Here is a 15,440-nt window from a genome sequence, read left to right on the forward strand (position 1 = left end):
ACTGAGCCACCCAGGCACCCTGGGTTCTTTTCTTCTTAAATGTAAATTTTGGCAAATCTGATGTATTATGTTTGTACATAGGCTTATGTCAAACAGTTGAGGCACCAATGATGGGATGACTCATGAGACTGCTGTTATGAAATAATCAACTTTCAGAAATCCGGACCAATTTAGAAGTAGTGGGGTGGAGTGGACTAGTGGAGGGTCTTAAATTAGACGACTGAAGTGTGAATTCTGGCCATGTTGTTTATTAAGTGTGTGACCTTGGACATGTAACCTCACGAAGCCTCACTCTCCTCGGTTATAACAAGGTACGCAGCTCATGGTTGTGTTTTAACATTAATTTTAATAATTCCTGTAACACCACCGGTGTTAGTAAATTTTAGATCTGGTTAGAAATTGGGGTAGCCCATTAACTGGATGGGGCCACATAACCTGTTGATAAATGAAATTGCCTCTTGTTTTTCACCATCATAGACAACCCCCCACCCCTGGCCAGATAATAAGCACTATCAATCCCATCTCTGGTAAGGTAGTCAAGTCTTATTCATAAGGAGTAAATTTGTCTCTCCTCAACAGAATTAACTACCATTTTTATGTTTCTGGGTTGTAAAGGAGCCACTGACAGTTGATAGGAACTTCTAAAACTTTTTGTGTCAGTGCTCATGAAGCCATTGAAACTGAATTGTCTGCAGGGAAAGGGGAGAAATGGATTCTTTTAGTTATGGGAACTAACAGCTACACACCCAGAAGGTCCTATAAACAGGAAGGGCATGGTGGGACTTGTATTCTCTGAGGGAGGTTCCACAGTGGGTCCACCACCCAGATAGTGCGTGAAGGCAGGTATGGAAAGACTGCTAGATCCATGGAAATTTCTAAAGAATGGTGCTGGATCTGAGAAGCAATCGAAGCACTTCTTCTGAGACAAAAGGCCTTACGGCAGTGTGAGAACTGCCTTTGTCTTCTGTTATCCAGTCACAATTGAGGGGACACGGGCTTGCTTGAGGTCAGTCTTTTCTGTCTGGAAGTTGTGCAATCTTGTGCAAGTGGAAGAAATACTCTGGGTCTGTCTTCAGGCTTTGGATACCACATGATTTGGCTATCCAATGAGGACACCTCACTGAATCCCCCACCTTCAACTTAAGATCCCTTTGGGACCCTCTGGGAGAAGAGGGGGAGATTCTGTATTTCTGTCTCTTGAGGCCAGGGTGGGAGTACGTTCGGTGATTCCCAACTGGGAAGAGAAGAGAGTATACATTATCATTATAATCACCTCAATATATTTCATGATTAATACTGCTGTTTTATCTTCTCAACAAGGGTGAGGAGAGTTTGATTACAAAGCTTTCACATTTGAACTCTCAGGAGAAGTTCAGCTCTACGGTTTTTGAGAGTGGAAGTATTTTTTGTTGTTTTGCTTTTTACTGAAAGATACTACACAGTTTTCATCCTGCATCTAAGATAATTTGAGGTAACAGTTGTTAATTTTTTGTACCCTGGGTTCCATCACATGAATGGTAGTATCATTGACAATCCACCAAGGAGGAAAACTCTGAACAGAAGAGAAGAAAGAAAAATAGATTCAAAATGAAAGGATGGGAGTCAGCCCTGTGGAGAAGTTAGGGAGAGGTTGCCAGCTTTTACATTCTTTTAAAATTTTAAATGAATGTTTGTTTTTTGTTTTTGTTTTTGTTTTTCTGTTTCAGGTACATTGATTCTTTCCATGCCATCTGATTCACTTTATTTTTTTTTTTTTAAGTTTATTTTATTTTGAGAGGGGGGAGGGGCAGAAAGAGAGGGAGAAAGAATGCCAAGCAGGCTCTGCCCTGTCAGCTCAGAGCCCAGCACGGGGTACAAACCCATGAACCGTGAGACCGTGACCTGAGACGAAATCAAGAGTCCAGCACTTAACTGACTGAGCCACACAGGTGCCCTGATTCACTTTATAAAGAGCTTTTGGAAATCACTGTTTTACAGGTACCATTAACATCTTATAAGTTAGCTTGAATGGGAGACTACTGACAGAGCTGGGAGAACTGAAGTGACAATTGCTATAGAAATGTTGAAGGGTGGAAAACAATGTCCCTACGAGCAATGCGAGATCTTATCCTGTTCAATAGTTTTAAGGAAACGCAGATTTGAAACAGAAACCAACCTCCCAAGAAGTTGAGCTTATAAATTTTCCAGAGACTTGTGCCAATGTTTTACTATAGTCAGGGGTCTCCATTCATTGTGAGAATTATTATGTATGACTTTATCCTGAGAGGGAAATGTAAGCAATTATTTCCATTTCACGAATCAGTTACATTGTACCCAAAGTGCATGGATCAACAATGTATTACACATAGAAGCCCATGTAATAATGTGTTACATATTCTTTTAGTCGTTTTCAAAACACTTCATCTTGAAGCAGAAAAGATTGTTTTTCACTGAAAGAGATTAGGTGTGAAACAGAAATAGACTTATTAAATCTTAGCCAATAAATGCATTTGAAATTTCCATGAAGATCTGCCTTTATATAGTTTTTACTTCAGAATTGGTACCAGGGAAGTAGGAAACATTTAACAAACATCTAGAATATTTTAAAGAAGTCTATGGTACAAATAGGAGTCGAATACTGTACCTTCTATTTCATTGCTAATATTCTATCAGATTTATTGACTATTTGAGGAAAAAAATTACTGCCCACCATGTACTTTTGTATACATTATCTCCTTGAATTTTCAGTATGTGCATGGGTGGTTAATTTTATTAAAAATCAGGAAGGTAAAATGAATTGACAAAAACCATTTAGTTAGGAAGTACCTGATCTAGAATTTGGAATAAGTCCTACTCCTTTTTTCAAATATCACAGTTTTTTTTTTCAACGTTTATTTATTTATTTGGGACAGAGAGAGACAGAGCATGAACGGGGGAGGGGCAGAGAGAGAGGGAGACACAGAATCGGAAACAGGCTCCAGGCTCTGAGCCATCAGCCCAGAGCCTGATGTGGGGCTCGAACTCCCGGACCGCGAGATCGTGACCTGGCTGAAGTCGGACGCTTAACCGACTGCGCCACCCAGGCGCCCCTCAAATATCACAGTTTTTACATGTAGACACTTTTACTGTTCTATAGCTGATTTCTTTGCGAGGTGGTAATTACTTCACTCTGTGAGTAGATAGGAGTATGTATCGAGGACCTTGCCTGATGCATCCTACCCTGCCTATCCACTTCCTCTGACTTCATTTTTTTTAGTTTATTTATTTGTTTTGAGAGAGAGAGAGAGAGAGAATGAGCAGGGAAGTGTCAGTGAGAGAGGTAAAGAGGGAGGGAGAGGTTCCACATTGTCAGCTCAGAGCCTGACATGGGACTTGAACTCATGAACTGGGAGATCATGACCTAAGCTGAAACCAAAAGTCAGATGCTCAACCAACTGAGCCGCCCAGATACCCTGACTTCAGTTTTTTTTAATTTCTAAAAGAAGTCCATAGGAGTTTCTAGCCTATAAGAATTCACAGGTAATTCAATGAAGTTACACATATAAAACACTTATATGTTATATCCTTCATGTTATACTTACTGTATTATACTATAGAAAGCATATATTAAGCACTTCAGAAGTGTTAGTTATATCAGAAAATATATGATATATACATTATGAAATATATACAAACATTTATGTGATCATATATATTTTTATATATCATAAAATATATGCATATTGATTTTTAAAGTTCACACTATAACTCTTATGTACAGAGAATATATAAATTTAAAGGGACGGAATCTATAAATGATCTAACCTCAGTTCAATTATATATTATTTCTTTGCTACCATTTTTCAGTGCCTCAGGGAATTCTCTCTTCCCTCTTCTTCTTTCCCTAAGATGGGGTAACAGTGTGTAGAGAGAAGGAATCAGGGTTTGGCTCATTTATCCATAAGGCAGGGAACAGGGATTAGGTGCTCATGAAGGATGTCCTCTGTGCCTTTGATCAATGGGCACTGTCCATTGTGTGGTTGTGAGGTTTTTGGTGTATGTGGCCAGGATACAACATAGCCTGGTTATTTTTAACTTGGGTCAAGAGGTATGACTCAACCAACATTAGTCTCAACCACTATTATAGACTCTTTTGAAGTCTGTCCAGCAATTACTTGTATTTGATGATGATTTGGAAGTCTCACCAACAACCCTTGCTGCATAATCACTTCATCGCTGGAGTTTTCCAGCAGGATATGTGGACACCTTAGCTATCTCTCTTTTCTTCTTGGTCCATTTGGGACCCAAAAGGATCTTGAATGAGAGAGAGAGAGAGAGAGAGAGAGAGAGAGAGAGAAGAAGAAGAAGAAGAAGAAGAAGAAGAAGAAGAAGAAAGAAAGAAAGAAAGAAAGAAAGAAAGAAAGAAAGAAAGAAAGAAAGAGAAAGAAAGAAAGAAAGAAAGAAAGAAAGAAAGAAAGAAAAGAAGGAAGGAAGGAAGGAAGGAAGGAAGGAAGGAAGGAAGGAAGAAAAAGAGAGAAACCTTGACTGTGTGATACTACTTACTTTACTTGTCTGTGTTTGTAGCATAGGTTAGTATTAGAAGCCTGGTCAGGCTAATAAAACTAATTATACGTATATAAATTAGAGATAAATAGTTATGCGTAAAACTGTATATCTGTACATGAGAAGTAAATGATGGGAATTGAATATTTTACATGTAAAACTTAAAGTGCCTAGATATAAAATATGAAATATATGCAAAATATCTATAAGATCAATAGAAAATAGAAATATAAAAAAAATAGGAAAATGCCAAGATACATTAAAATAGACCTAAATATATGGCTTGTGGATTGTCCATGGATTATTGTGACTCAATGTTGTTAAGATATCCATTATCCCTGGGTGCCTGGGTGACTCAGTCAGTTAAGCATCTGACTTTGGCTCAGGTCATTATCTTGCAGTTCAGTTCTTGGGTTCGAGCCCCACATTGGGCTTTCTTCTGTCAGCATGGAGTCTGCTTCAGATCCTTTGTCCCCTTCTCTCTCTGACCCTCCCTGTCTGTCTGTGTCTATCTGTCTCAAAAAATAAAAAATAAACTTAAAAAAAAAAAGATTTCTGTTATCCCCTAGTCGATGTATGGATTCGATACAATCTCAGTTGAAACCCCAGGTGTTCTTTTAAAGATATTGGCACTGTTATTCTAAAATGTGCACTGAAATGCAAAAACTTAAAAAACTAAAACAGTATTTTAAAATGATGGAAAAATTTGGAGAATTTATACTAACTGATTTCAATATCATATAAATCTGCAGTGGTAAAGACAGTATGGTGTTTGTGTGAGGATAGACAAATAGATGGGTGGAGTATACAATCCAGAAGTAACCTCAAACATATATGACCATTTGATTTTTGAACAAGGTTCCAAATCAGTTAAAAGGGGGGGGGGGCGGGCAGAGTGCCTTAACATCTGGATATCCACATGGAAGGAAAATAAATTTTGCTTCTTATCCCATTCCAGACACAACAATTAATATGAGATGGAATGTACTTGTAAAAAATTATTTTAAAAATACTTAAAAAATTTAGCAGAGTATTTTTGCTGCCTTGGAATAGGCAAAGATTTTTCCAATAAGACCTCATTTCACAAATGAGGAGTAACAAATAAGACCTCCTATAAATACAAATTTCTTGTTCATCAAAAGATACCATTAAGAGAATGACAAAGTAGGGACGCCTGGGTGGCTCAGTCGGTTGAGCGTCTGACTTCGGTTCAGGTCATGATCTCGCGGTTCGTGGGTTCGAGCCCCACTTCGGGCTCTGTGCTGACAGCTCAGAGCCTGGAGCCTGCTTCGGATTCTGTGTCTCCCTCTCTCTCTGTCTCTCAAGTTTGCTAATCCTTGATCTAAGCAATTCATTGAAATCCCCCTCTTAAATCGAGAAATCAAAATATTGGCCTATTAGATGTATATGCTGGTGTCTTATAACAGCTTTATCCACAACAGTCAAAATCTGGAAACAGCTCAACTGTCTATCAACAAGAGAAGTAGATAAACAAATTCAGTTATTTGTTATAATAAAATACCACTTGACAATTAAAAAGAATGAAGTACTAATACGTGAAACTAACATGGAAGAAATTAGAAAACAAAAACAAATAAAAACCCTGACGATGCCAAATGAAGATGAATGAATTACCAACTCAGACACAGTTGGTTAGGATGTACAGTGACTAGAAATCATACGGTATCGGTAACAGTATACAATTTGTACAAACAGAGCACAACTTGTAAATTTTCTTTTTTTTTTTTAATTTGAGACAGAAAGAGAGAGACAGACAAAAAGCCTTCAACAGAAAAAAAAAAGTAAAAATGTTCACATATTCGTGCAGTGGAATACTAAGCAATATAGGGAACATACAAATTACTGATATCCTCCAACACCGATGAGGCTCCAACATTTTACTGAACAAGAGACTAGAGGCAAAAGAATACTACAAAACCCAAAATGCAGGAACAAACTAAATGTATGGTGATAGAAATGATTGCCCCTTGGGGCACCTGGGCGGCTCAGTCGGTTGAGTGTCTGACTCTTGGTTTCTTTCTTGTTTTTCTTTTTTTTAACTTTATTTGTTGTTGAGAGAGAGAGACAGAACGTGAGTGGGGTAGGGGCAGAGAGAGAGAGGGAGACACAGAATCCGAAGCAGGCTCCAGGCTCTGAGCTGTCGGCACAGAGCTGATGTGGGGCTCAAATTCACAAACTGCGAGATCATGACCTGGACGGAAGTTGGAGCTTACCGACTGAGCCACCCACACACCCCGGTACTATAGTGTATTTAAAAAAAATTTTTTTTAATGTTTATTTATTTTTGAGAGGTGGGGGGGCGCAGAAGGAGAAGGAAACACAATCTGAAGCTGGCTTCAGGCACCCAATGTGGGGCTCGAACCCGTGAACTGCGAGCTCATGACCTGAACCAGTCGGACGCTTAACTGACTGAGCCAGCCAGGTGCCCCCAACTCTTGGTTTCTGCCCAGTTTATGATCTCACAGCTCCTGGAATTGAGCCCTGCATCAGGCTCTGGGCTGATGGTGCAGAACCTGCTTGGGATGCTCTTTTTGCCCCTTGCCTGCTCGTGTTCTCTCTCTCTTTCTCAAAATAAATAAACACTTAAAAGAAATGATTGCCTTTGCTAACATGGATATATTGACTACAATACAGAAAGAAACATTCAGGAGTAGTGGGAACGTTAGTTATAACTCTTGGTTTGGGTCGTGGTACAGAGGTGTATACAGTTGTCAAAACTCACAGAACTGAAACTGAAATTAATGATTGTATGACATGTAAATTATATATGTCTATTTTTAATAAACAAAGAGAAAATGACAACAAAGACAAAATCATATAGATCACAAACATTGATTTATCACAAACATTTGACTTACTCAGGCAATGACTGTACTATATATGTTGCTGGGGCTGAAGGCCAGCCACTTCCTTATTTTGACTTCAGTCTGTTTTATGTGCTTAAATGTCCTTATATGTCATCCACTTTTGTCTGGGTAGTGAACCACAAACTTACACGATACCATTATTCTGCTTTGTGGTTTACAAAGCACCTGCAGTTATTTCCTCACTCAATCCTTGATAGCGCGGTAGAGTATCCACATGGTTATTTCGCTGTTAAATTAAAAGTGGAAAGAAGCTGAAGGCTTTCTCTAAAACCCAGAAATTAGTAACTGGCAGAACTGAACTTGTGCCCTTCTCTTCTGACTCTAAAGTTTGGCTTGCACATTACCTATTCTGTAACTGACTGCCCGAGAACACATGCTGAATTTCTTTGACTACTGAACGGCACGTGGCTGTGTTTCTGTAACTGAATTGCCTCTAGTTTATGTGGCTCATCTCCCAGTGACCCTTGTCAGCCATTTTCAAAGATTGCTAAGACATTGAGAATGGTATGATGTAACAGCAAAAGGAAACTTCACAGTGTCTCCCACACAGGAGAAGAGATCTGATGCATGTCGATAGGCATTAAGAAGTAAGCAAAAAACATTCCAAAGAGACAACGATAGATAGGTGCAATCTATTTCATTTGAATTCTCAAATCAGTGGTGTATGGTGGATGGCTATTAAAAGAAGTTCTCATCCCAAAGTTAATGATCAGAGGTTGAACTTCAATATTTTATAGTATATATAAGATCTAGAGATGATGATGGCAGTATTTCTCTTCTAATGAAAAAAAAAAGTTATAACTGCCTGTGAAGGCACGCCATGCTCAGGTTGCAGCTTTCACCTTCAGCCGAGGACAGGAATGATAAATGGGTTTTGTTTGCCTGCCAACTCCCAGTAATGGCTGCCGGGATTACAATGATGAGAAGGAGTCATAATCTGTGATTGGGCTTCTAAATAGGCTCAGATCTGAGAGCTTTGCAAACTGCATACTGCATTTCAGACATTCCTTAACTGTGGCCTTAGGAAATTTCCACTCGGTGAAGAGACTATGTTACGAAAGCAGCCCTCTCATTTTCTTTATCGTTTCTGGGCTTTTCCCCAGCCATATATCACCGAGAGCCAAATAATTGCAGATTAAGGGTCTTGAATGCCTACAAAATGAGAAGGTTTCAGGATAGACAATATATGTAGGTGTGCGGTGACAGAAACGAGGCAGTATCATGCAATGTCAAGGCAAGTCCAGTTTAGGCTAGATCTTTCTGGAATTCTCTTGTTATAGTAACGGCATCACACAGAGCTATCTACCTAATCACAAGCAAATACCTTATTCGTTCCCTGAGACCTCTGTCTGTTCATCTAAGAAGTTTTCTCTAGTTCTGTCTTACCATACCTTCTCTGGAACAAATAATAATAATAATAATAATAATAATAATAATAATAATAATAACAACACTACCATGGATATATATGGTATTTACAATTTATGACATACTTTAAATTCTTTTCTACTGTCTGATTCTTTAAATAGCTGAAGGAGGTAGATCAATTGTATTCCCATTTCTAAGAGGCAAAAAAAAACATGACCAAAAGTACAAGTAAGTCATCAGGAAACTGTTTTCTTTCTTAAATTCAGAGTGACTCTAGATCTCAGCTATCTGACTTCCAAATCTTTAATATTTATTCCCAATTAATGAGCATGGGCAGCCATAGAATATATATAGATAACAGTGTATGCAAATATAAAATAACAGATATCCAGGTTAGGAACAACCTAGGTTATATGCTCAATATATTAGGGAGGTTTAACATCATGCCACTGTGTCCACATTGTTTTGTTTTTCTAATAAGTTGAATAGTGGAATGTCTGACCCCAGTCATTTTAGGTCCATGAGTCCTAAAATGAAGCATGACCTTAGAATACTAACCACGTTTCAAGGAAAGGGAATGGTTCTTCCGATAGTCCCTCATTACATGTGCTGCTCTTAGGGTATAGGAAATCTAATGTCCGCACAACCAGTTGAAGTGTAAAACTGCACTGAGCTTTAAAGAACTGATTTTGAAAGATTTTTTTGTTCTTCTCTTTGGACTAAACATTTGTGCTGGTGTGATTTGCACAGCCTCGTTGTAAGTGCTGCACATCCTATATTTAACTCTGGACTAAAGCTTCTTTGTTCTGTTTAAATATACTCCCTGATCTCCACAAAGACTTACTGCAATGCAGTGGTAATTTGAGGTAATTGTGTCAGTGGAAAACAGGAAAATCTGGGTTTTTTTCCCCCACTTATGGTAAACCAGTTTTCAATCCTCATATTTTTCAGATGTATTTGTGAAGATAAAAATGTTTTCTTGATATAGTTTCTAACCATCTTTCCTTTTTAAAGAACAGAAGATGAATAAAACACATATAGCTTTTTCAATTAGGTTTAAATCCTCTTTTTCATGTTCATTTCTTATGTAATTAGAGAGAATAAAAATATATAACACTCCAGGATTAAATGATATGCCAAGCGGGAAATTATGGTGTAAATTGTAAAGAAAATTGTTCTTAACCTGAGATCGAGGGTCGAATTGTCACTTTCAGGACTGTCAGAATTTGTGCCTAAGTTTTAGGGAATTGAGAATAACCCAAATGATAAAAAATTTTTTGTGGATGTGCATTTGTAATAGCTCACAGTTGAACACTTCTTTTTTGTGTATCAGTTTTCCCTTAGTAACGTAGTGTTCCTCCTTCTCATTTTATAGATGAAGAATCTAAGAGAAGGTAGAAAATGATTTGGACAGGACTCAGGCTCAGGACCCAGTTTTCTTTATTCCAGTTCTCTGCTCTTTCCACTACACTGGACATGCTCTCAAAACCACAGCAGCAGACTTCTATTTGAATCTATGTTTCTTGTAATTTCAAAGACACAGAACGCTTCAGTTACCTACAACATATTCATGTGTGGATTTCAATGTTCTCTGTCATAATTTCCTTCCTGTCTTATGTGGCATTTGAGTAATGGACCAAGTAAGTAGAGTCAGCATTCAAACCCAAACAGCCTCATTTGGAAAGTCCTTATCTGGAAGTTTCTGGGTGAAAAACTGCCCTCTACTGGAATGCAGTCATATATGGAGAATGTTCCAAGAGGACACATTCCGGCAGCTATTTCTTGAGCTCCCACCTGAAACGTGGCATTGTGGTAGACATGGGGAGAAAGGGAGCTGGACTCTGCTGTCTCACTTGAGAATGGTCTTGAGCGTGCAGAGATACTATCAGATTTGCATTGCAGAAAATGAATCATGTCTGTATTTAGAGAACAGTCTGATGCATGCTGTAAAGCTGGGTGACCATTTAGGATAATATTGTACTAATCCAGGGGAAAGTAAGAAGCATAAAGGGGAGTGGAATAGTAGTGGGATGCAGGGAAGGGGGTGAATTTAGTAGATATTTTAAATATTGGAATAAGAAGGCCTTAATGGCCATCAGATCGATTGATGAGAGAGAGAATGAGGGGAAGTGGGGAGTGGAGGAGGGTGCCTGTATTTCTTACTTGAGCAACCAGGATAATGATGACATCATAAAGAACTCAGGGGATAGTGAGACTTATATATATATATATATATATATATATATATATATAATAAAATTTTATCTATCATGTATCTTTATATACTTTATATATTCAAACTTGGAATAATTTATTTTCCTCCGAAAGAGAACTAGTGAAAATTGAAAGGGTTTTGTGGAAAGACAAGGCTTTTGTTAGTTTGTTTACTTTTTGGACTAGGGCACTGTGGTCAGCACAGCTGCGATCTTGTATGGCAGAGAAATTTTCCACAGCTGAGGTTAGCTCTAACCAGTGTTTCAAGTGGCTGAACTCTGTCCTGTCTCGCCGATGGTGAAATTTCCATGCCTGTCATATTGTGGTGTCTCATGCAGCCAGTCAACTGGCCGCAGTTTATTCTATTGACCGAGAGCATTGGTAGCTTGAAATTGATTTGTTAACTTCATTCAGTGACTGCTAAGCATGCTCAGGATAGGACGTGAAGGGGAGTGTGTGGGGATCTAAGTATCCCACGTGATGGGCTGAAAACTTGGAATTCTTCCCGGCTTGTGCTCAGGGTGGCTCTCCACATGTTGCCTGAACAACCTCAGAACGTGTGCCGCTTCGCCTCTCCCTACGGAGAGGTGAGGACAGCTGCAGCAGCTGAGTGGAGTGCCGTGGGTGCCCTTTCCATGGGGGCAGGATGCCAGCGGTGTTGGGTATCTTGGTCTTATGGGGCTAGAAGACGCAAGTAAAAAACACTCCAATTACACAGAAATTTCAGGCAAAATTAACCCTTTGGCTTAAATTATGTTTTAAATAGGATTTAATGTCTGTTTTAAACATCTATTGGGGGGGGGAAGGAACCATGAGAACCATGAGTAATACTTTTTACAGCCACATCTGTCTTTACTAGGACATTTATATCTAATGCTTGCGACCACACTAATAAATACGCAGGCAATAAGGATTCAATGCTCCTTTTTAATGATAAGAACATAAAAAATTTAGAGTTTAATGACTTTCCCAGAGTCAACAGTGTAGACCTGACCAAAGCACAAGTCTGATCATTCATGGCAAGAAATAGAACCAGGGTGATTTTGCCTCTAGGGAGCATATGGCAATGTCTGCAGACGTTTTTGCTTGTCACAGATTGAGGCTATGGTGCTCCCGGCATCTAGATGGTAACAGGGATGTTTCTAAATATCCCACAATACTCTGGTTTCTCTTCAGATCACATAAATCTTTGACTAAATATCTTTTACTAAATATCCTATAATGCACAAAAAATATCTTGAGACATGTACACATGCACGTGCACACACATGCGCGTGCACACACACACACACACACACACGAAGATTATCCCAGTCCTAAATGTCAGAGTTCTGGGACTTTGGATTCAGGAAGGGAAAACTTAGATAAAAGGTTGCAGATAAGTAGGGAGTTGATCTTAGGGAGTTTCCATCTGTCCCACATATTGCACCTTATGCAATTCCAGGAAAAAAAAATCCTAGTAGATATGGAAATGGACCACTTAGCTACATGAAGAAATAGTAGAAGATGTATATTATTGTTTCCACATTCCAGGGTCAGTGTTGGAAGAATATTCTATTTTATCATCATTACATATATTCTCACCTATTTTTCTGAAGATAATGAGGCTTATAGAGAATAAGAATGACCCAGCAAAGTCTGTCAAAATTAGTTGACTCCAAGGAATACAAAAGCATAGTATTTACATGTATATTAAAATACATGCACACACATAAATGTGTACATATTCACATACATTAGCACATATACATGTGCATATAAACACATAACGATATTTACTAACATATATTTGGATAATGTATTTTCCAAACACATGTGCACATAGTCAACTCCACTCTTTCCCCAAAGATCGATTTATTAATCTGAAGCTATTATAATCATTTTAAGAATTCTCCCGTATGAAACAAATTCCAGATTTGCAATATGAAGTTATTAAGAGGTTCATGATCTCTGAAATCACCCAGAAAAAAAATCCACAATTTCAGATTGAGAAGAGGCCATCGACATGTGAAAATCAATTTTTCATAGAAAACATCAGAACATCCAGGTTATTAATTCTCAGAAATACTACATGTAAAACATAAAGAGAGTTTAAAAATCCAAACATAGCTTCAAATTTGCAGCATCTCCAAACAAGACTTTGGTATCACATTGTTAATTGTTAGCTGCAAAACAGCCTTACCCACTATAAATAGTTTTGTTTTTTGCTTTTTTTTTAGTGTTGGTATTCTTAGATTGAAGTCATTGATTTTATAATTTCATAGGATTTCAGCAATTCAAAATATGCTCATCATTGGAATTCTAGTCAACATGCACAAAAGTAGCAGACTTGGAAAGGAATAGAGAGAAGGAGAGTTAGCAAAGGAAAGTTTGCAGCTCACATAAATAATCAGGAGGGACTATCAAGTGTTCTGGAAAATGGAGGCAAAAGGGACCTTGAAAGAGACTTGATACCGGGTACCTGTGCTGAGGCACCGTGGGATACACAAACATATCAGATATCGTTCCAACGTTAGTGGAAGCCAATACAAATAGAAACAAGAGCTATTAAAAAACACAAGAAAATAATGATGTTTAAAGGCTGAGAATTATTTTCACAGTTAAATTGGCAGATAGTTTCATAGATGTATTAGTTGGCTCTTGAGTTAATCCTTAAAATTATACATTTATATTGAAATAGATAGTGAAACAAAGAGGGGTAGTTTTGTGTTTGTAGACTGTGTTCAGGTCCTAAATGCTGTTTTTTAAATCTTATTTATTTAGAAAGAATTTTTAAGTTTTATTAACTTGGAGAGAGAGAGAGAGAGAGAGAGAGAGAGAGAGAGAGCATGAGAAGGGGATGGGGCAGAAAGAGGGAGGAGAGATAGGGAGGGAAAGAATGTCAAACAGGCTCTGCGCTGACAATGCACTGATAGCCCAATACAGGGCTCGAACTCACGAAGTGTGCAGTCATGACCTGAGACGAAATCAGGAGTTGGACGCTTAACTGACTGAGCCACCAAAAGCCCCCTTAAATGCGATTGTTTTAATCCCACACACCACCTCCTGTTTTACCTCTCTACTGACTACCTCCTGTGTTACCTACAGGCCTCTTCGTAACCCTGTACCCTCAGCATTTTCTCACTGCCCTCAAAATTGAAACTTCTTTAGGGCAACGCAACTGTCTTTTTCACTTCCATGTTCCCAGATTATTATAACTATGATACAGTGTAGACAGTCTATAAAATTTGTTTGGAATTATGAAAATGAAAGCCCAGCACAAGCTCTAGACAAGGCTGAGGACTGTCTTTACTCTTCACAGGGGAAACTGTATGCAGAAATCTTCTGAGGCTGAGTGCAGAAACAGTCACATTAAAACAGTGAGTCACGTTCAGGAAAATATTTCTGTCTTTTTAAGAGCATGTAGGGGTTACATGTGAACACATTCTGCCCCTCTTACTCACTAAAAACACTGCAAATTCTGAGAATGGATGTATATAAATTCAGAGACTGGGAAACATGAGTAATAATGCATCTATCTTTGGAAATGTTCTCTTTAACAGTACCTTATTTACTGCTTGCTCAGAGTAAGTGTACCGATTTGAGAATTGCACAAATGTACAAATATTCGCTGAAGGATTTCCTCTTTATGTAGAATCACCCTATGAAGATATTTTCTCCCCGCTCCTGCCCCTGTGAAATACAACCTAAGCACTTGGTTTTGATAATTTTAGGAAGAGAATCACCTGTCCTGTGTGAAACTTCATAGGTAATTAGGGAGCTAGACTTAATGGAGATGCCATCTGTCCCATATTCTGCTAGTTGGGATTTGGGGGGCATTTCTGTGTCCTTGAGACACCCTTTTGAGCTATACAACTCAGCATATGTTTAAATGACATTACAGTGAACCTTACATGACATACTTAAGACTTGAAGAAATCGTCAGCAACCCAAAATCTAGCAACTCATCATGGGCTAGTAGAGATGAAACAGAGCAAGGAAGTAGCATCCTAAGAGCAATGACAGAAAGTACCGATGTCCCTAATTGCTTTTATATGACTCTAGTGTCTGCAAATCCAAACTAAATTCCCCTTTAAGATGGACCTTGAAAGTGGTAGTATAATCACAATAACAGAAAAGTGGGTAGAGCGAGCCAAGTGCACTGACAAGATGAACAAAAAGTGCACCCTTATTCAGTATCAATGACAATATTTAAAAGGAAACTGGCACATGATTAAAAATAACATCTGGCCCTTTGTAGGGGTTTAAAACAGACCCTGTTAGTTGCCTCCCATTATATATATATTCACCCTTTCTTCCTTATTAATAAGATCTTGATTGTATTCAGGGAAGCAATGTTCTTGGATAAGTAGTCATTTCTCACCCTCCCTTGTTGGAGGGAGAGGCCATGAAACACAGTCTGACCAATGAGACATGTTCAAGTTTATAGCATTTTCCTCCCAGAGTTTG

General features: G+C 38.4%; 1 non-coding gene across 1 annotated transcript; it reads left to right on the forward strand.

Moving 5' to 3' along the window:
• The first annotated feature begins 5,693 nt into the window (after positions 1-5,693).
• On the forward strand, positions 5,694-5,778 carry TRNAR-UCG. The gene has a single exon. It is a non-coding gene; the product is annotated as a tRNA-Arg (tRNA).
• Positions 5,779-15,440: the final 9,662 nt, after the last annotated feature.

The sequence above is a fragment of the Prionailurus bengalensis genome, chromosome A3 (genome assembly GCF_016509475.1).
Source record: "Prionailurus bengalensis isolate Pbe53 chromosome A3, Fcat_Pben_1.1_paternal_pri, whole genome shotgun sequence".
Taxonomy (NCBI): domain Eukaryota; kingdom Metazoa; phylum Chordata; class Mammalia; order Carnivora; family Felidae; genus Prionailurus; species Prionailurus bengalensis.